Source organism: Zonotrichia leucophrys, chromosome 2 (genome assembly GCF_028769735.1).
Source record: "Zonotrichia leucophrys gambelii isolate GWCS_2022_RI chromosome 2, RI_Zleu_2.0, whole genome shotgun sequence".
NCBI lineage: Eukaryota > Metazoa > Chordata > Aves > Passeriformes > Passerellidae > Zonotrichia > Zonotrichia leucophrys.
The window spans coordinates 18,597,643-18,620,718 of NC_088171.1; the positions used below are offsets into that span (position 1 = coordinate 18,597,643).

General features: G+C 39.0%; 1 protein-coding gene and 1 long non-coding RNA gene across 5 annotated transcripts in view; both read right to left on the reverse strand.

The window, feature by feature from the left end:
- The window catches only part of KIAA1217 (KIAA1217 ortholog), a 356,974-nt gene that overhangs the window by 245,160 nt on the left and 88,738 nt on the right, over nucleotides 1–23,076 (reverse strand). The gene's annotated exons all lie outside the window — the stretch shown is intronic.
- On the reverse strand, nucleotides 15,202–17,550 carry LOC135443658 (uncharacterized). The gene is made up of 3 exons (XR_010439090.1): nucleotides 17,502–17,550; nucleotides 16,471–16,533; nucleotides 15,202–15,510 (listed from the first exon to the last, which is right to left on the reverse strand). It is a non-coding gene; the product is annotated as an uncharacterized LOC135443658 (long non-coding RNA).

The following is a 23,076-nucleotide window of genomic DNA, read 5'->3' on the forward strand; positions in this document are numbered from 1 at the left end:
ATAATGAAGATGACATGAACTGTAAGTTATCTGCAAGTGTTAAAACTACAAGAGGCTGTCAAAGAGCACAAATAACTTATTTTCCTTCATGGGTACATATGAAAAAGTAAAATTTCCAGACATACAAAAGCAAGTGTATTATTGTACGTATGGACTGAAATTTGCCATAACAAGTACTGAGGTTTTACTTGGTGCAATCAGCTCAAATTGGTGGTCTGCCACATCTCCTGATCTTTCACAAGGTTTCTTTTAAAAAATCAGGACATCACCTGCTATTTCTTATGAAATCCTATGAAGTGCACAGAAATCTAAGATAATGACAAAGAAGCCCTAAATCAGTTAAAGGGGTCTGGATGACCCATTATCTTCTTCAGAAGTTTCACACAATGGCTGTATATTAAAAAAAATTGCAGCTTACCTGTAGTCCAAGATGAAACCAAATTCTCATCTAATGGCTCAGTCACAACCCTGAAGTCAAATAAAGGCTTTCTCCCAATCTCCACAGCATTTCAACGGACTTACAGAGTAAGCTGGGAGTGGTCACCCCTAGAGTTGTGTGTTCATGGCTCCCAGCTTGGGACATTCCTGCCCCACGCTCAGGCACGCTGTGTGCAGTGACAAATCTGCCTTCTATCACCTCAGTGAGGGGCTGCCATACTTCTGCAGTGTGTTTGGCTGTTTTCTAAGAAATTAGGACGAAAAACTGGTACAAGTCAAGACATCATAAGTTTGCAAAATTTTGGTTTTCTGAATCAACTGAAGAGGCACCAAAACACAATCAAGAAGGCAGATGAAGGAATTCTCCTCCCTACACAGTGCTACATGCTGGCCAGATTAGAAAGGTGCCAAGAAAACAGTAAATCAAGGGCTACAGCGCCCCATGAGGTGCTGAGACAGTCTCAGCAACCCTTCACACGGCTGCTAGGATGAGCTGAGACTGCTAAGGCTTCTGATTTACACAGTTAGGAGATGTTGAGCACCATCTGACACAGAGCTCACTTCAGAACCTTCTGATTTATTCCTACTAGGGTTGACTCAGGCCAGTCTTTAAATATGTCAACTTCAAATCCAGCTTAAATCACAGGCAAAAAATACCCCATGTTTTGTCTACCAAAAATACTGGTATCTGATTTTAAGGACTCACAAATCAAATTAAGAGTTGCTTGTTGTAAAATGACATTAGGAATCCAAAATACAAATCCTAGAAAGGATTGTTTTAAGAAAAATTGAAATGAAAACATTTATTAACAAAGTAAAATATAACTTTCAGCCTCCTTATTTTCCCCTCTCTTAATCTTCTTGGAAGCCAGCAGCTCTTACCAATACTGTTTATTGCTGAGGTATTACAGAAGTCACACCATAGGGCAAAACCTGTTTACATTACCCACACTCAAACATTGTAATAGCACAGGTACATCACCAAGGGGTTTGCTTTAATCTGTGGTTTGTTCTGCAGATAAAAAACACTTTTTACATTTTGCTTTGGAATTAAACTGGTGATAAGGAGAAAGTTTGGTTCTGGTCTGCAGCCTTTGTGACAAAGTCAGTTAAAAAAACAGGACAAGGGTAGTAGGTCAGAACAGCATCAGCTCCTCTGAGCACATGCAGAGTACACAAATCACAAAGGAAGCAAATCAGTAAAGTATAACCTGATGGCCAGTGTGATGCTGTGGAACACCTTTCTGCAGATACCAAGCCCCTTCTTACTGTAACAGAGCAATGCCAACAGAAGGACTAAGTTAAATAAGTTAAATAAGATCTTCCAAATGTGGGCATCACTGTCCCTGAGTTTGCTTGATCTCAGTTTCCCCATTAATAGCCAGGCTTCTTGTAGCCTCATTTTAATCCCTTTCCTCTGTTTCAGTTGACAGAGACTGGAGAGAGTCACAGACACTCACAGATCCAGCCCCACACCCCTGCAGATCCTCAGATAAGAATAAGCTTCTGCCCCTCCGTAGAGGTTTGTTTAATTAACCCTTTCCTTGTGCCACCTGCCCCAAGGCTCATGGACTCTGTCACAGACACTCAGGGTAGATTTAAAAGGTTGCTTATCCCTCAACTCCCAGTGACCTCAAAGGAATCTGCAAATTCTTATTGTTTCTGACAGGCCATGTACTCAGATTGATAAACACAACCCTGTCAGATGACAAAAGAAGTTCTATTTTCATTTCAGTTAAAAGAATGAAAAGCATTCAGCATTTCTTGGTGCCAATTTTAGGCACTTGAATTTCAGCTGAAATACTCATTAAGGTGATCCATGCCACCTTATCTTTTCCACCCAGACAGGTCCTTTGGTATCTGTCTTTAGATCTTTACCTCCTTAACAATTGTTTGTATTCAAACTAATCTTGTATTCACTATCTCCCCTCCATCAGATGACTTACAAGGTCTAGTTTTGTCCTACCTGTATAAGAGAATTTTTCAAATACAAGCACCACTTCTATATAATCTGTGATGAAGGAATGACTACAGACACATGGTAAAGAATGCGTCATCTGAATAATAAATAATGTTTAACTGCATTAATCAACCTTAAATAGAAAAAAAGTAAACTCTGTTTTTACAAAAAACACCTTTCAATTTCAATGTCATGAACAAATGATTTTTTTTTCCAATGTGAAATAATTTCCTTTAAATAAGGGGCTGCAGATATGCTTAATCAAAGTGTATGCCAGAATGAGAGTGGCATTCACAGTGTGATGGCTTCAGTAGATTTGTGGACAATAGGATAAATTCAGCTGAAGTCTATGAAAAAAAAATAAACAAAACAATTCAAAATTGACTATTAAATTTATTTTGAGCCTGAGTACCGCTCCAGAATTCATCCCACTGCACTGACATTATCTAAAATCTGTGTGATGTTCTGCAGTTGCAGTATGGTATCCCAAAGTCATCTCAGAGGTACAAGAAAATAAAAAGTTAGGCAGTAGAGAAGGACGTTTCCTTCTCTCTATCAGGATGTTAATGGAGTGTGAACTATATCAAATGAGAACAAGGAAGAACATTTGCTGCAAATTTTACTCAACAGCAGTTCAAGCTATCATACATCAGGAAATGAAAATAAGAGGTGAAGAGTACATATTTTATTATTTCAACAAGCTATTCTATTAAACGGAATAAAAACCTTTCCACATAAAAAGACATTAGACTATGCTGACCATACACTTTCTCTCTCAGAAGGAATGACGGGTGATACAGAGTTGTGTCTACTTCAGTACCTACAAAATGAATTGTCAGTTGAAAACAACTAATATTCCTCTACTATATTTCACAGACTTGTTTTACAGCTTCTACTTTATGACTCACAGGTTAAAACCAAGTTCCTGGTGTATGTGAGAATTTTTTTTTTCTATGACCTTGAACACTACAGAAGTTATGAGATTTTTTGTCAAACTTTCATAACATCTGCAGCTACAATATATGTCTGTCCTACCTTTCAGGAATACAGATTGATGCAATTGATCTGCTTATCATATCAGTTTTAAGGCAGCAAAGAAAATATTCTTCAGAAAGAAAAAATAAAGGTAATAATAAGGAACAGGTGTTCAGATCTATCAACTCACAATGCAACATGTGTTATGTGCATGGGCTTTGGGCTAAGATTCACATGATCTTAAGTTCCTTGTTCAAAAGGCTGATGGAAATATTTCTGAATAACATGCAGTTGCTGAAATTTTTAAGTAAAGTAAAACTCTTACAGCTGTATAAATATTATGAAAGTATATAAGTTACTCGTACTTTTTTTCTTATACAGACTTTCAGACCACCAGAGGACTCTGAATTCCTTCAGCTCCAGAGTCAGACCAACAGCATTTCACTCAGGGATGCAAATTCAAGCATAAGTAACTCTTTACTAAGGGTTCTACTACTAAATAGTTTTTGCACCTCCATTCATGACAAATATGAATTAGGTTGTATGCAGACATGTCATGTAAAGCTTAGATTAGGGACCACCTCTATGGGGGAGCCCTACTCTTTGCATCAAAGTCTTTTGAGCACTTTGGTGTTAAGGATGGCTGAATGTTATTCCTATTGCTCCCATATAGTGTCCATCCACTTTCTAATGGGTATAGTGCCTTTATCAACTTCTCTTCTTCTCATTCTCTTTGGTTTCTCTTCTTTCTGTCTCTGTGCTTTCCCACAAGGACTAAATTATCCTGTATTTTTCAAAGTAACCCGAACCTGGTATTTTGTACTGCCTCTTGTTTCTCCCTCTGATCCTCCTCCCCTTTGAGCAATGCATTCCCTCTTCCCTTGACAAGCCCAGGTCTCCCTCTCCACCTGTCGTAGCTGCTGTTCAACACAATACTGCAGAAAATGCCTGGCTTCATGCACAGTCTCCATCCCCATTTTACTTGTTAAAAGAGAGGAATTACATAAGAAAGCTGAAATTAGCTAAAAGAAAGCCTGAGTGATAAAACACTAAAATATGTGCTTGTGCCAGGTCACTTCATGAAGATATAAGAAATGCATGATTCAAAGCACAGCAATTAAATAAAAATAAAACCAACCCCAAACCCAGAAGCAGTCTAATAGGTCTCCCTAGTTCTCCTTCTCCAAAAGGCAGTATGAGGCAGAGAGCAAAGAAGGCTATCGTGACATGAAAGGTATTCTTCTAAAGACAAACTATGCCCTAAAAGGAAAACAGAACTCATGAATGGGAAAGGAAAAGATTATATGACTCTCAGCAGTCCAATATGGGGAGTAAGTAAAGCAAAACCTTTATACTTAATGGACATTTTCAAAAGTATTAAAGTATTATGAAACAGAAATGAGAAACAACAGAAAGCTTCACTCTACATATAATATTGCAAAGTAGTAAAAGCCATTGCATTGAAAAAAAAAAAGCAAAAAAATTCCAAGCCCTTTAGACTTTAAAAAAAATTAGCAAAAATAATTTGCAGTCTGTTCCTCAAGCAACAAAGCAATATTAAGATACAAAATACATGAACTAAAACCTGATGCACTGAACAAAGGAGCAAATACTGAAAGCAAGCATTTAATAACCTCTCCTAATCAGGCTTTAAGAGCTCTAGCATTTTGTGAAATCTTTGAAATATACACTGACCTACTTAGGATGGTCACAACCAATCTGAAAAAAAAAGAAAAAAAAGCCTGAAGTCTAGGAGCTGCTCAGTAAAGCCAGTGATTCCTCCTCCATTTAGTGCAGCGATAACTTTGAAAAGTACGGCTTTTCCCCACAAACACTATCTCACTGCAACACTACTAATAATCATTTGAGTTCTGAATTAATCTTAAATATCCTGTTTCTGCCAGAAATGTAATCTCCTTCAGGCCAGAGAGTGCTGTGCTGCTGAAAGCTTACATCAGCACTGGGCAGCTCAGGGCTCACGTCAGTCTGTCCTGCCACCTCTCCCTGGGAACAGAAGCCAAAGGGGGAGCTGCTGGAGCTGGGGAGGTGCCAGCAGGCAAACGGGGCACCCCCACAGTCTGAAGGCAGTCCATATTCCTCCAAAGATCAGCCCTTCCTAGCCCAAGTTATCAGACAGACAAGAAGCCAACTTACAGATGCAAGGTGTGGGCTCTGTGCTCTCCAGCAGGTTTGCCTCTCATGCTGTCCTGGGTGCTGCTCCCCGGTGACTCCGTCCTGTCCCCGCAAGTGATGAGCCCACCAGCCAGACCTGATGCTCTGGCCCGCTGCAGACCAGTGTAACACAGGGATTGGGGCACATGCAGACAACTCACAAAAGCAGCAAAGTCAATTTTGAGCTCCACTGATTTCTATATTTTGCCTTTAGGTCAAGCCTGTGTCTCTAAAAATAAGTTTCTAACCTCGACCAGGTGAATGTTTCTATCAGCAGCACTGAAAAGAACACTGAATGTATGTTACCTCAAATCCTGATGGAAATGAACCCAAAGCCTTTCCAGCAATGTCAAAGAGGAATTTTAGAGGGCAACTGAAGGAATAAATATCCTAAAATCCTGCAGGACAGCAACCCACAGGGGATTCTGAAATTAAATAGGTAACACAGGGAAATAACCATGATCCACCATCTTCTGCAGTCAGAAATGAAGATGCTTTCAAACACCTCCAAAACTAATAGAGTGAAAGAAGTAGTTATGAGAGTAAATATTTGGCCTTTCAAAACAATTCAAAAATATCTTGGAGTCATTGAAAACTACTATAGCTCCAACAAGAAAGTAAACGCTCCTGCCATCTTTCTGAGTAAATGATAGCAAAACAGTGGATTTGCAAGGACAAAATTACCTACTGAGTGCTTTAACAGGAAGACACAACTACAGGGATTCACCTCTGTGGCTTAAGCAGGAGGGGACAGGAGCTGGCCCTGCTGAGCTGGGTGCCTACAGAGCAGGATGGGCTGCTGCTCTGCAGAGAAGGCAAAATCAAAACACAGAAGATCTAACGTGCTGGACTATTAGCTTGTTACTGCAATGAGAATCCAACATTTTGATTATCCATGTGGAAAAAAAACCCTCCAAACATGGCCTGACTAATTTGAGGACCATATTTCATTTGACTCACAACACAGTAAACCACAGTTTATCCTCTCCAAATATATCTTAAGCATCTTTTAAATGATGGATTTCCTTTACTGCAGCACCATTAAAATCTGTTAAAGTACAGGTTGCATACACTTGCCTCTCTAGGTATCACCATACACAATAGCACATAGACTGCTGGCTTCATAGCAACACAATGTTTAATACTCTGTCATTCAATTTTGCTTAATACTGAGACATTTCAGGCACCAGACTGAAGGCACCAATATCCTAAGTAGGCATTGAATAGTCTTTGATCATGAGCTCTGGAAGGTGGGGCAGTGCTTAGCACGTGTCTGCACAGGCAGTGCCTGGCTCCCAGGTTAATCACACACCAGGCTCCAGCACAAGGCAGACTCAGGCAGGAGGGTTTGGTTTATGCTCAGTGCTAGGAAAACAAAGGTAGGGAACAAGCAAAGGAAGAAGGGAAATTCCCAATCCAGCTGTTTCTCCATTCCAAAGAGCTCTTGTGGCCTGGCACTGAAGCAGCAGGAGACTCTACCAGCCCTGGCAAGCTCCTAGAAGGGACCTCTGAATAAAACAGTCAAGGACACTTCTATTGTAACATCATTAAAACCCCTGGGCTGTGGTATGGCTTGTTTCTATATATGGGCACAGAACGCAATAAAGAAGAACATTAATTAACTATTTGACATGTGAGTGATTGTGCTGCCAGGCAGAGCAGGCGTTAAAGCTTTCCTACAACAATCCTCTAACTTCCTAGAGCAAGTTTTACCCAGGCATTTCATCTCTTGAACCTGAACCCAGCTTCAGGACCTGCTGTAGGGTTAGTAAAGATGTGTGTTTTCACATGGTAGTGAACTTCCAGCCAAGACCAGGGTGGGTTTTATCTTGCTCTGATTGCTGAAGGTTGGCATTTGTTCCAGAGATATTATCCTTTGTATTTGACTGTAAATTATGGGAAAAGGAAGAGGAGAATGGAACTGTCAAGATTTACAGGTCAGTAGCTGTATGAAAGCAGATGCTTAGCCCCAGCCCAAAGCTTGAGCCATTAAAACACCTACTTTTTAAATATGTGACTGGTATGAGTAACCTATAACTCAAAATGGTATTGCACACATTTACTGAGTTTTCATTTAATATGTCTTTCAATGGTTGAATAGGCAAGATGTCATGCTGCACATAAAAATAATAAAATCACTTATGTGTTATGTTTTTCAGCCACTACAAAATATTCTTCCTGGTTCTACCTAATGTTTCTCCAATTTTCTCCCCTTTTCAAATTCCTGGGAGCAAAATCAGCAAAAATTTGTGTAGTAACAATCTGATCTTGTGAGACACAGAGCTTCACAGTATAAGATAAAACCTACTAGTGTAAGCTTACTTAAGTTCATCTGGAAATGGAAGCACTAGAAAAATAAAAAAATCCTACACCTTTTTCACTCATAGCCAAATATTTAGCTTTTCTAACTTAAAACAAACATTAATCCAGTAGACTCAAGCAAAGTATCAATAAAATAAGGTAGGTACCTTATGACTGAGGGATGTGTTTTGATAGTAACTCTCCAGCCCCTTATGCAGATTCTATTAAACTATCTGCATTTTAACAAATGGCTTGGAGCCTCTAAATGAAGATGATAAAAATGCCTATATGGGAACTCTTTTATATAATTTATTTCATTCAGGCTGGTTTTTTTTTTTGTTTTTTTTTTCAGTTGCAGGGACAGCACAACTCATTGAGGCAGCCATGGCCTCCCTCCCATTGCATAAATGAAATTTTTGAATTTACTACAGATGATGGGGCAAGGGAGGATCCCTGGAAAAAGAGAGTGACTGGGAGCCAACAGCTGCTTCCAGAAGGAATAATCCTGGCTGCCAGTGCTGCTGCTGCCTGGGCAGGGCTGTGCTGGGCATCCGAGGCCGGGGCAGCCCCAGCCCCGTTCCTGGCTCTGCTCCTGTGTCAGCTCAGGCACTCAGACTCTCAGGGCTCTCCACTGGAAAAGGAGACACAGACATTTCTCAAATACCTATCAAAGCAAGCAGAGGTTTAGCTTGGTTTATAATTAGCAGCCCTTTGAAGCATTTCTGAGATCTGGAATGTGGAAAATGAGACCGGTGGCCTAAACCTTGCAACTTAAGTTGCCAAAACCATATAAACACACATGTATATCTCTTGTGCTATTTATATCATTTGCTGCCATGCACACATACATCTATAAAGTACACTTGGTACACATACACACAGATCTTGTCAAAGGCAACTCGGTGTCTGACTAACTTATTTACAGCCACATCTCAAACAGAATTTACCAAGTAAAATCATGTTTAAAAAATGTAATGCGCAAGTTTTGAACATCAGGAGGGATATTATTACACAACTGTCTTGTCTTGGTCATTCTTCTCTACATACAACTAGCAAATATTTTTGTTTTACAGGAATATTCTGCAAAGCCAGTTTAAATATTTTTCTCATTGACTTGGATAAATATGGAAAAATATAAAGCACTGAAGCAGGCCAAATGATATACAATAACCACTGAGATTTTACATCAGACAGGAAATGTAAATAAGAAAAGATGGCAAAATTTTTAGATCACAGCTGCCAATAATTCACAAATATTAACAGTTCAAAATAGAATAACATTTGGTAGAAACTAATTTTTTGGGCTTACAGTGACCCCTTTTAAGATATTGCAAAGAGTTTTAAAACCTGTTCTCCAAGGAAAACTTCATAACTCTCAGCAGAATCTTTACTGTCTTCTAGTATTTCTGTCGGAATATTTATTAATCATGATAATACTCATAATACATAGAAACTTACCATTTTAAGCTCTCAATATTCCTATCCATGTAATTTGGCTTTGTCCAATCACTATGTTTCTCCAATTCTAGTAATTTTTTCTAGTCCCAACATCATAAAATGCCTGCTTTCCTGGAATGTTAAATCAAATGCTTATCTATGTTTGTTATGAATTATATCCCAGACATTCGTTTCCCTGCTAGCTGGTCTTTATGTGACACTTTACAGACTAGTAAACATGACATGCCAATTCAGCAAGTTTTCCAGTAATTTTCATTTGTTTTAAATTTTTTTTTTTTTTAATCATATTCCTTTTTTCTTTTTTAGTACCACGTTCCTATTTTTGAAATGTGTTGAATTAGACACAACAATTGCAAGTGACCCATAAAATTACTGAGATAAGAGTGAATAGCTTTGCAGCTAGAGTTACTTCTTTCATTAGGAGACCAAATGAAGAAATTAATTCACATTAAGCTTTCAAGAAAGAAGAGAGATGGATATTGCAACATCCACCTTCTGTCTCAGCAGAAGTGAACCAGGCAGAAACAAACCTGACAGCAGGAAAAAACAGATTAAAAAAAGGGATAACAACAAATACACAAAACAACTATGTATGCTCATTGTCCTGTCCCAGGGTAACAAACTAGAGAGATACAAATTTCTCTCACTATTGTAGTGGTGTTGAGATACTTTTTATTTCTTTGAAGAAAAACTTCTGATTTTAAGTCCCTGACAGGAAAGAACCACTAAACCAAGCACTTTTAAAGGCTGCTGCTGACAGCAGCTCTGCCTTAAGAAGAATTTGGCACCTTTAGTTCTCCAGACTACTTCACATTTTCATTTGACTTATTGAGGTCATCTTAACACCACTCAGTTTTGTAGGCACTTGATCTTGTCATCAAGGCAGTGTATCACAATGTGAAATCTGTGCAGACCCTTCCAGGGTTGCTGCTCTTTTGCACTGCAAGACATTGCAGCTAAAAGGAAATCTCCCTTCCATCCTCTGGTACTTGTCCATCAGCAACCAAGTATTTGAAGTGCAATAATTAGTGGCATTCTAATGTAAAGTCACATTATTCATTTTTTTCTTTTTGGTTGTGGGAAAACCGAGATAGGAATCTCAGAATCTTGGTCAGCCTATTTTTATAACATCCATAATAAGTATATCACAGTATCACTGATTGCAGGATCATTTATTCTGAAAATATGAATAGTCATATTATCTGGATACAAGGGTTAAATGTATTTTCCTGACAAATATTAAAGTAGAAAGAAAGAGAATAACATTTAAAAAATATTACATGACTACTGTAATTTGTATAGCAACATAAAGTTGTGTAAGGTTTATGATTTTATAGGATATTCTTCTGGCTAATGTGCACACTTAGTGCTGACTATCACTATATAAAAGTTCTTTGAATTAACATTCATAAAACAAAGCCAAGTCAAATTAAAACTCAAAAATAAAAAAGGTTTTACAAGTATTTCTGCTATTAGTTCATATAATTTTCAATATGGGAATTGACCCTTTTTTACTTGTCTTACAAAGGGCCAGTTACAGCACCAATATTTAAATTCAGTACTAGGAAGGAGACAGATTAAACCTGTCAATAATATCAATTATTTCACATTCTATAAATGGAAAGACCAAGAAATAATTTAATTCACCAACACACACACAACAACAATGCTGGAATGAACCAGAAGATTGTTTCCCTAGAAAGGAATTTTCACGAAACCAAAAGCTCAGACAATTTGGTTGCATATAGTAAACCCTTCACCAGTTACTTTGAGGCAGCATTGCCACAAATTGGCTCATCTGTAGGTTCAGAATTCAACAGAATGAGCAACTAGATCCTGCCCCCAAAAATGAAGCTTTGTATTTCTTAAGATTCTGCACCACCACACTTTTGGTACATTAATGCAGATGGTACATTAAATCTCAGTTGAATTACTGGCACATTCCTCAGAAAAATGCACCCTTGGTGGGCAATGGGACATGGTGTGCCTCTAAGTGCCCTACAACTCAGTTTTCAAGTGGGGAGAAGTTCTTTAAATCAACAAACAAATATATATTCCTGCACAGCAATCATACACTCCTAAAAAAATACATCATGTTCTAACAAAAAAATATACTAAACAAATTTATGGTAACAGCATTTTTTGCTCTTTGCATTGCCCATTTTGAGAATTTCTCCATGGTAACTTGCTCTTCTTCTCTCGGTCAATATGATACATCCTGCTTCAATTCAGCAGATGTTTCCTCTTATTCTTTTCTCTAAGATTCATTATTTATTCTACATTAGTACGTACTGCACTGCATCTGCCATCTGCTAACCTAGGCACATAAAATATCAAAATCCTTTTATACTCATCTACAAGGTCCCTCAAAACTCAGTGCTTCTCCAAACCGAGCTCATCCGGCTTTTAGAGATAAATCCTGGGAGCGCTGCCCAGGCTGGGGGCCCTGTGCCGGCAAGCAATCAAACTGGCCCCAAGGACAACTCTTCATTTCCAGGGGTTCCAAACCTGCCCACTAAGGACAGCATCACTCTCATGCTCACCTTCACTATTTCTCAGACAAAATGAAATGGAGCAGCACAGCTGTGAGAAACACTCATATGTGTCAGAGCCACCAATACAATAGGAATACGAATAGCATTAATGTCTGGATGGATAGCGTACATGAGCATTTCTAGCTTATTTGAAAAACCTCTCACGTTGTGTCTTGTCTGGATTATATAGGCTGGAGTGAGAACCTGACATGAGATAAAGGAATGGACTTGTACTCTGATAATTATTTAAATTTAAAATATAGAAGCAGTCCTGGCAACAGAGAATGGCATAGAAAGACTCTTCCACTAGTTTCTAAGCACCTTAATCACTGAATTCCTAAAGCACTTGATTTAGAGTAGGGTTGAAATTCTCTCTGGAAAAGAAAATATTTTAACAAAATCTCACTTTCAGTGTAAGCACTTCAATCACTGTGTTCATGAAGTGACATTAAAGATAAACCACCCTCCTCTGCATTCCACTATTAGATAGCAAAACCTAGACAGAAATGGCAGATGATCATATCATCAGCTGTTCTAATTTCTGGCTTCCCCCCTACAGGCTTCCCTGCATTTCAACAGGGAATTTGCAAATCCGCCATTTGCACTCAGAACATCTGGACACCAATCTGAGGTGACTCCTGTTGTGATTATTCATCTTTCTGGACTTTCAGGGGAGGGAAGGGGGGTGGGTGGCCAATACTGATGACACCTCCATGTTGTGTTTGTTCCAAATGTTAGCTAGGAAGACAACTGCTCAGAGAGAGGGCTTCCAGAAACCTTGCACTCACTTTTCATCTCATCAGGTTCATTAATGAGCTTCCCCTGCAACTTGTCACCTCATAAGGGCTAACTCTGAATGCAGGAATTCCTTCAAGGCTGAGCAGTACTTTCTTCTTAGGAAAGACAACCCCACAACTACCAGCTACATCTTGCCAGACCTTCAGAGCACCTCTGGTCATTGTGTGGCACTAAACAGCAGCATGCTGCAGAGCTCTGTGAAATCAAGCATAACAAGAGACTATCACCTCCTGTGTTGGGAATTTAGCTGCTAGAGAATAGAAAAGTACAAAACCATGGCTAATTCCAAGTCCGGCACCTGCAAGATAACAGTGTCCTTGGGCCTAGCTGTGGTAGGATAAACAGTGAAAGAGACATGAGAAAAGAGACATGTAACCTCAAAGGAATGTGGATGAGTTAATGCTGTAGTTTAACCAATAGATTGCTTAGCTTACAGAATATTCATAAGCTTATTACTCGCTGTATAAGTGTCTGATGCTCTCTTCAATAAACGGAATTTGCTTATCACTCATATTGAGTGTTTGAGTCTCCCCTCACCGACAAATGGCTCGACCCCGACAAAGGCCCACATTTTTTTTCTCTGTAACACTCCTGCTATATAACTAGAGTTACTTCATGCTTCTCCCAAGAGCATCAAGTGAGAGAGCAGTCAGTGAGTTCATTGGATGAAGAGGAATATGCTATTCATTGAAAAGCTACTGCTTTCCTACCACCCCAGTGTCAGCAGGACCACAAACTGGAGGGAAACTGCAGCCTTTGAGTAGACCAGGGAGCTCTCATCACCCTCAGTTCCTCATGTACAAACTCCACTTTTGGCTGGAACCACAACTGTGTAATACTTAGTAACAGGGAGAAAAACTCCACAGAATTGTTTCTCCTCAGCAATCACAGGCAATAGGTGAATAATCCTCACTAATTCTGGCAAAACAGTGTGTTTGGACTTAGTGCAAAAAAACCCAACTGTGCATTGTGTCAAAGGATAAGGAATCAAAGCAAGTTCCAAATCTTACCCTTCTCCTGCTCATTAGACTGTTATGTACATGGTCAAGCAGAACCCAGATTCACAACACAAAGAAAAAAGAAATGGCACTAAAATCTTAGTAGAAGAGAGGAAGTTTTGATGTTAAAGGCCAGAACTGTCTTAAGTCTTAATATATATTTTCATGTGAGACAAGATTTATCTCCTAAGCAATCAGGCATAAAAACCTGATTAAAGACATGTAACAGACAAAGTCTGCAGAACTTTCCATCATCAACCACAGCACTTTGTCTCTTTCCAAACAGAACCCAGGGAAAAGTCATCTATCAATCAACATTCCAGAGTAATCTATTAAACAATGAAATGAAGACAAGCACCCATATTCCTTTTCTTCATATTGACTGAATGCTCCATTATAGTTGAAGATGCCTTGGATGAAATAGAAGTTTGAAGTTTGTCATATCATCTTACATCTTCACCACAGGCCACAAAGAATAACTGATTAAATTAGTACTTAATACCATGGCATGCTATAGACCTGTGCAAATATTCAGAAAATTAGCATTGTGTAGAAAAATTTGCTTCTCATTACATAATATTGTAATTTTCTAAAAATTAAATCTCTAGAGAAATTAAACATTGCCTTCTTTTTGCTCCACTAGATGAAAATTAAACCTTCAATTTTACCCAGGTACCTGAATTAATGTATCTACAATTTTGCACCATGCAGGTAAAAGTAATCATCAAAACTAAATAAAGTCACAACATATTTGTCCCAAGAAAGAAGCCATCAAATTATCTTTTGCTGCCATCCACTTGCCCCCATGCTGGTTCTCCTTGCCTGGGTTGCTAGTTGGGATCATTGCCCAGAATCAAAGTAACCTTGCAGGGAGAAAAAAGGGGTCTGTGCAGGATTGTCTCTCTCATCATCCAAGAGTGTTTACTTAGAGCTGTCTGGTCCAAAACAACTATTCTTTAATCAGAGATGCAAACACGTCTTAACAGACCTACCCACCCAATGTTTTATCTCAGCAGACATCTTCCTGGCACGTGACCCTCATTCCTCTTCTTGCCAAAAGCAATGCACCACCCACACCCACCCTGAACACCCACATCACAGACACTCATGATTTATGTCAGAGGTAGAACACCTGAGTAGATAAAAAAACATTTAAAGACTGCTTCTGAAAAACTTCAGATAGAAGCAAAAATACCTCCACCTCTCAGCACAGCAAACAACCACCAACACCTGTTCCAAGAATTAGAACCAAACTGGTTTTGTTTTTTAATACATAGTTCAAATAGTGTTTCTACAGCTCAAGAAAGATAGATGTTTTGGCAATACAAAGAATTTTGAGGGAAGCTTCAAGTGTTTGTTGACATGGAAAGTACAGAGAAAATTACTCACATATCACCTACAACCTGCACTTTATCCATGGAGCACAGATTTCCCAGAGGCTCTTTACTCCATCATCCAAAATGTAGAAACACAAATAAAGTCTTATAGAGGTCCTCACAGGACTTGAAATACCTGATTTAAATGGTCAAATTATTTCCAAATAAATAACAAATGGACAGAAACATTTCAGAGGGAGAAATGGTGGCTTTGGGGCATGAAATAAATGAAGGCACAGCAGCTGGTAGGTGTGCAAAACAGACAGAGGGAGACTGAAGATAAGATATGGTAGTGAATTCCACACAGAGTGACTTTTCCAGACACTTCAAAGACCAGAACAGATTCTCCTCCAGTTTGGAAGAGCTTGAATATGAGACTCAGTTAAAGCCTGGCTTCTGCTCCATGAAATCTTCAGCGATAGAAGTCGAACGCTGCCATGCCACAAGGCTGGTGAGCTGCAAGGGAAGCCCAGTGCTCAGCCTGCACTGCTCTTCCCAGCCTGGAAAGCAAAGCCAGAGGCAGACACAAGTTCTACTTGAGTCTCTGTCATCACAAAAAGGAAGGCAATTGCAAAACAACACAAGTTTAGAACCCTAAAATGAGGAGGTACCCATAGTTACAGTGCACATGCCAAGGGATTGATCTGATCATCAGATGGATCTGGAGTGGAACCCCTCCAATGGAATGGGCAGAACAGCACCACCAGTAGCTGTGGAACAGCAATGGTTCAGTACTGTCCAGAGACAACCCCTTGTTAATCAGAAAAAAATATTTTCTTCCTCCTGAAAGAAGCAATTGCTGTCTTTTGCTTTAAAACAGGCATGATAGGATATTAGACAATTTAAAGCTAGCTAGTGTAGTTGCAGAACATTTATGGTTTTATTTCTATGCCAAAAAACAAAGTTGTTAAAGCAGCATTATCTCTGCTGAGCTCTTGGGTAATTTTACACCTCTGCTTTGCCTCTTGCACATTGCCTGCTGCAGGGCAGGTTAGGCTGGTGTTTGCACTGCTGAATGCAACACAGGACCACAAAACAGGCACACAGGGAACCTGAACCAATTTTGCCATGGGACACTTAACTTCAATATTCCTTGAATTGCTATGATTTTTAACAACATAACCTTAAAGTTCCATTAGTACAACTTCCTGCTTTGAAATATGTAGTCATTTTACACAACTTAATATGTCTTCTTGTAAACATCATAATTTTTATAATTCCTCAGGCAACCCATCCCTCCCAGCCTTCAAGCATCAACATCTAACAATGGGCCCTGTATTTGACAGGCTGCTTTGTTACTTATTCAGATTTATTATTTTATGAGGATTTAGCCCCAAGGCACCATCTCAGCCACATATTCATTTACTTATGGTCTACAAGAACTTGTAAGGCCTTGCCTGGCATGCAAGGGAACACAGCAATTGTTTCACATACATTCAGTGTTTGAAAGAAGAACTCACCCATTTCTTTCATTTCCTTAGTCTGATCCACAGCTTGCACCAAACACTTCAGATAGGCTGAGACTAGAGTTTTTATAATTAATGTCATAAATTTTAAAGGGTTGTATCATACTTATGATCATAGATTGTAATCTACAGTTACAGTTCCACGTGATAAAAAAGTGAATTTCTAATAAAGGCTTCCTTCTACATTAGACATTGCAAAAATAACACCTGGGCATCACTGACTTGCATTTACAAATGTACTTAGGGGTTTTTCAGGAGCTTCACTGAAATGTAAATAAATAATCTCCCTTTTTCTTCATCATCTTATTCTCATTTGGAAACTTACATCTCTCACCGTGATTAGAACAGATCCACTACTATACACATGAATGCAGACTAGGGCCATAACACAAGTGAGGATTTTTTTATGTTTATATGTTGTTATTATATTTCTAGAGTCCCATACTGTATTTTCTTATGGCTGCAGATCTTCACAGCACAGACTCCTTCTTAGCCAGGACTCCTCCCAGACTGGCCAACCCACCCCCATTTATCCCAGCTACCTTCACTAGCCACAGCTGCAGCCCAATGAAGGACATTGCAGCTGCAGCCCATCAAGATCAACTGGGACTTACCAGGGCAAGGCCTATATACAGATATTGAAATACAATACAGATATTTTACTGGGACTTAAAGGCCACCTATACTATATTTCCCCCTTTTCTTTTACTTACAGAGCCAAAGTTTACATAGAGATATTCACATATCCTGCTTAGAGTTAACAGTTATACAGATATTCAAGTACAATACTTCAAGTACAACACATACATTTTCCCATGACTTGAAGGCCATGTTCCTCCCCACAGCTCCTTGATTCAAAGGCCATATTCTTTCTCAGCTCCTGGCTGTCACAGCTCCTTGACTCAAAAGCCATGTTTCTCCACAGCTCTTGGCTGTCTTATCTCTATCACATCGGGGTCACCAATTGTTATTATTACATTTCTAGAGTCCCATACTGTTGTTATCATATTTCTAAAGTCCCATACCTTGGTTTGGTGTTTTCTTATGGCTGCAGATCTTCACAGCACAGACTCCTTCCTCTGCATATTGTTCCTTCTTAGTCAGCACTCCTCCCAGACTCTCCCTGACTGGCCAACCCACCCCCCGTTTATCCCAATTATCTTCACTAGCCACAGCTGCAGCCCAATGAAGGACATCGCAGCTGCAGCCCATCAAGAACAACTGGGACTTACCAGGGCAAGGCCTATATACAGATATTCAAGTACAATACAGATATTTTACTAGGACTCAAAGGCCACCTATACTATATTTATATATAATTTTCAGGGTAAAAAAAAAAAAAGAATGAAAGAGCAGGGAACAACTCAGCCATGACATACAAGCAATTGGGAGACTACTGGGTAAAAATAATTTAGAATTTTATCACCAAAGCTCTCACATTAACATCCTTCTAGTCTAAAAACCTGCCTTTTACATTGTCATGATTCATCAGAAGAAATAGGCAATTGTGCAGGAGATGGGGTAGAAGGGACTTAGTTGTCACTCTACAGATCTATGAGAGTTTAATACATTTTCTCATTTGTTTGCTGTCCACCAGCTCCCAGATATTGCCATGACCTGCTATGAGGAAGCAGAGCAGTTCTAGATGTGTACATCTAGATGTGTTCATCATGTTCATATCCTGTCAGGAAAGGCCCAGCATGCTACACAGAACCATTAATAGTAGCTTTTGTCCAGCTAGATTGAGTACAGAATTAAGTACAGAAGTTACTCTGGAGTAACTTCAAGTCTACATGTGTGCTTGTGTGTATACAAATATATATATATATGTATGTCCCTTTATGTGGTACCTTTCTCAAAGCACACTTCACAGAGTAGTAATATCATTCATTGCTATAAATCATTAGATTTGAATGCAACAACAGGCAGACAGGACAAGGGAAGAGTATTTTTATGTAAGGAAAAATATGTTCTTTTGGAAACATTGCCCTTTTGGGTGTAACATTTTTGATAAATAGCAAACAGAGACTCTTTGGAAGAGCTCATTTGAATTAGATTTAATGGGGTGGAGTTACCTATCATAGATAACACAAAAAAGCACAACGTGGCAAAGAAACACTTTCTAAGAAGCACTAAATAGTTTAGCCAGCTGTATTATGATACTAACACAACCTAACAGTCCTTTTTTCATGCACACTGCATTCACACCTTGCTCCACATTATTGCAGCCTTCATCTTCCTTGCCCTCCTCACTCCCTCACTATGGAAACCCCTCATCAAGAAATGTGCAGCAGCCCATCTTCTCACATTTCTTGGGTCACACCACTGCCATCTTCAAACACTTTGACTTGCTTCATTATGCTCAGTAAGATAAAGGTGTTCCTTCCCAGAGGCAGAGGCCCAAGGAGGAAATCAGAGATGAGCACACCAGCCCTATATCCCAGCCCTGGTAGGTGCTGTCCCTGGCTCTCTCCTCAGCAGCCAACTTTGGGTGGAATTGCTCCTGCCCTGAGCCAAGGCCAAAGGCAGCTGGGCCACGGGAGATGGCTTTTTGCATCTGGGAGGGGAGGGAAGATGCTGTAGGTGTGCTGACCAGTAGCTAATTTTTTACTGCAGAAGTTCTGGAGGCCACCTCAAAGTGGATCAGAAGCACCAACTGGATCTACACTATCTGGATGATTTTCTTCCAATTTTCATAACTTGTTTAGCTTGTTTTGTCCACATGCAATCATTACTTATTTATTATATATAGACTGTCAAATATAGGGCCTTTGAGGAGGAAAAAAAAGAAATTTGTACTGCTTACTGACCTACATTCCTATGAATGAAGTTTATCTTCCTTTCAAGTTGGTTGTACTTGGAAGAAATATCCACAAAGTATACTGTGTTTGGGGAAATAAATTCAACTGATTCCCATACAGCTGGTATTTTTTCTAATGTTGCTTTTACATAGGCATTTTATTATTTTCAATATAGTTCTGAACTGGAGGACATTATTTGCTGAGGAATTCCCTTCATAATTTGAATTTAAATAATCTAATAGATCTGAAGAATAAATAATGGTGGATATAATTTAGGGTACACAAAAAAAAGTCTACATCAGCAAAGAAGGATGATCCCATGCTATTCCTGCCCTGCTGGGACAGGAACCATATCTCCATCCACAATTAGGATGCTCTGATACTGCTGGTGCCTGTTTTGTAGCCTGTCAACAAAGCTAGGAGCTCCTGGCCTGTGACAGTAAAAATACCCCTGTCCTAAAACAAATAACCTAATTCTTTGACTTTCTGAAATGCAGAGGCAGGAGGTTTACTCTTAATGGGCAACCTTTAGTGCCACAAGAGTCCTTCCAAAGATTGACTCAATAGATGCTATCTTTGAAAGCATCAGGAGAGAAATTCAGAATACTAACTTAAAAATCTTGTTTATTAAACTCTGGTATACAGTTTGTGGAGCAGAATTTTTTAGACTCTGGTTTATTTTTTTTTAATATTTTGAAATACTACAATATTGGTTAAACGCAATTCATTTGTACTCTCTTCTACCCGTAATTTATCCTGCTTACATCATCCTTGAAAGGTTCTTCTGACAAACATGTCTGATCCCTAGTCCAACAATATCCAAAGGAGGACAGGATGACACCTAAGAAGTCACAACTTTTACATCACTGCAGACTCTGGATACTCACTCATAAGACTGCATAGGACAAACCTGGTTTTCTCTAAAATCCAGTTGTGTTTACACCATAAATTTTACCTGGAAGGCCAGTGTGAGGAAATCAATCTATTCATTTGGGTTTTACTGCACATATCAAGTGAGTTTCAAAGTGGCAATAACACTACTGGATAGTTACGATTTTTATTTTCCTCGACTAAGATATTAAAAACAGAGGCAAGTTAACTCCTTTAGCAATGGGAAGGGGACAGCAGCCTGGAAGGGGAGATTGGCTGGCACCACCACATGGGATTTAGTAGATTAAGCCAGTGACTTAACAAAGGAAATGTTTAATGAAAGTCTGGAGTTTAAGGAAAGACTGGAGGTGGCACTTAATGCCATGGTCAAGCTGACATGGTGCTGTTGGGTTTTAAGTCGGACTCAATGATCTCAGATGATTTTTGATTCTGTGATCCTATTTTAAAAAACTCTAGATAGAACCAGTTGAAGCATTCATTTATTTCAGCTTTCAATAAGGTGTGAGTGATGACCAATAATTTCCTGATGAGATAGGGAATGCCAAAATGTCATCACATGCCAAGAGCTCTCCTGGGAGCTCAGACACAGCAGAAAGAAAGTGCCAAAAAATAAAATATGAAGGTGAAATTTAAAACCTTCTCAAGCTGTACAACAGATTAATTCATTCATTATTCAAAACTACCTAATCTCCTAGGTACTAAAACCCAATAGGTGACTCCTTACTTAATGTTTCCAGGCAAAGTTCCCTGTGTGTTAACCTAAATTACCCACATTAATGCTTATAGTAGTCAGGCATCTGCTGATCAGCTGTGCTCCAAGACATGTAGGCTCCAGCACACAGCTTAGATCTGTTAAAAACACTGAAAACCAAGATGTGGCCAACACTGCAGTAGTGGCAGAAATGGTGGAAGCACATGAATGCCTTTCACGCTTTCAACTACTGGATAAGCATTTTTTAAAAGCAAGAGCTGTCTTGGAAAGAGGAACTAGGCAGATAAACCCTTCGAATCCTACCTTCAAGCCTGGCTCCATGTTTATTTGTTCCATGACTGTTGAATTCTTGGCTGCAGGGTGACTGCAATTCAAAGAGTGGACACTGCTTGCACCTTCTGTCTCCCTCAGCTGAGACGCTCACACAGGATGGGCAGGCTGACACCCACACCTGGGTCTCCCCTCTGAGGTATTTGTGCTCCTCACACAACTGACATTCCCAGGAAAACACCTCAGGCAGGATTTTCCATTCCAGGTGTCCAAAGCTGCCCAGGCAATGCAAGTGGTTGTGCTGGGCTGGATGGGACAGGATCACCCTCCTGGGAAAGCCACCTAAAATTTCAGTGGGCAGTGCCTCGATGAGACACCTAAACCAAAGGCTAGAAGCCATCCCAAAGGGCGCCCATGCAGCCCCAGGAGAGCCAAGTGACAACAGCTGCATCACCCATACCTTAAGCTTGAGCTATTTTAACATCTGGCATGATGTTAGTGTTAACTTATTCCTGCTCACTCAAAATTAATGTGGGCTATAGCATAACGCTCTTGAGGGGGAATCAACTTTTTTGATATTTATTATTAAACATGGAATAAAGCTGAGAGTCTCTGAACTACTTTAGCCACAGAAACTGACTGCTTGCATTCCTTTCTAGGTCTCTAAGAATATTAATTAGGAATCCCATAAACATAAAACACTGAGATTTTTTTTTTCTTTTCATTGCAGATTTTGGACTGAGTTTTCAGGGCAAAAGCATACAATTAGTTAATTAAACAAAGGTTTTTCAATTTCTACTGAGACTGAGATATATAATTACCAAATGCAGTGAAAAGGGGTAAGTAAAATTGTTTAAATTTGCATATCTCTATCACCCCACCAAAAAACCCCCAGTTTTACTAGTAGACCTAACCTGTAACAGGACTAATGAGGCAAGGCACTCATATCAAAATAACAGTCCTTGCCTTCATACTTGCAGTTCAGTTTTTGTGCTGAATATGAGTTAATGTCAATAGATAGATATAGAATAGATCTTATTCTTAAACAATCAAAAGAAAAAAAAACACTACCTAAATGAGCAAGAAAGACCAGAAACTTTCCAAAATTCTCATTTTTCACATTTTTCACATTTTTTCCACTTGCTTAGGTGTGTAAGTACCCAAGAAGATAATGGCCTTGCTTTCAATTTTTCCTAATATTTGTTTTATAAAATATCTTAAAAACTCCTCAACCCACAAATCTGTAAATGAATAGTCCTGTTAAATTTTCGTGAATTGGAAATATGAATGATGGCTGAAGGACAAAAAAAAAAAAAAAAAATCCAGAAAGAATTTTCCCCGTGCAGTGGCATAAATTGAGATATGCTATCTGCAGTCTATTCAAAGCAAACCATGGAAAAGGAAAGATAAGTTTTATCCAAATTACAACTAAAACCAGGCTTTTACTAAAAAATATTGATACAGAATAAAATGAGTTCTGGCTTCATCTTATTTACTTTGCTGGTAGACTTTTACACCTAATGCAAGTGAAAAGTCACTGCAGGTTCACTGAGCCCCAGGGATTGCATTGATGAGGCATAAGCCCACTGCAGAATGTTAATATATTTTGCTTCTGATACATTAATTTCATACTGCAATCTTTTATGTCTACTTACATTTATTCCCAAATTTTTTTCAAATTTGAAGTTTAATAAATAAAAATATTTGTACCTTAATAACAAATGCATGGTTAAAACACATCAAATAAGAACCCCAGTACTGGAGAATGCAGGCACAAAATTACAGTAATTAAGGTACACTGACAGAACAATGCAAAATACCATTTATGCACTCCAGTGAGCCACAGCTCTATGCTAAAAGACAGAGAAATCTAAATGACCAGTCCTCAAAATACACTCAAAAGAAGGGCTCAGCTCCATCTATGTC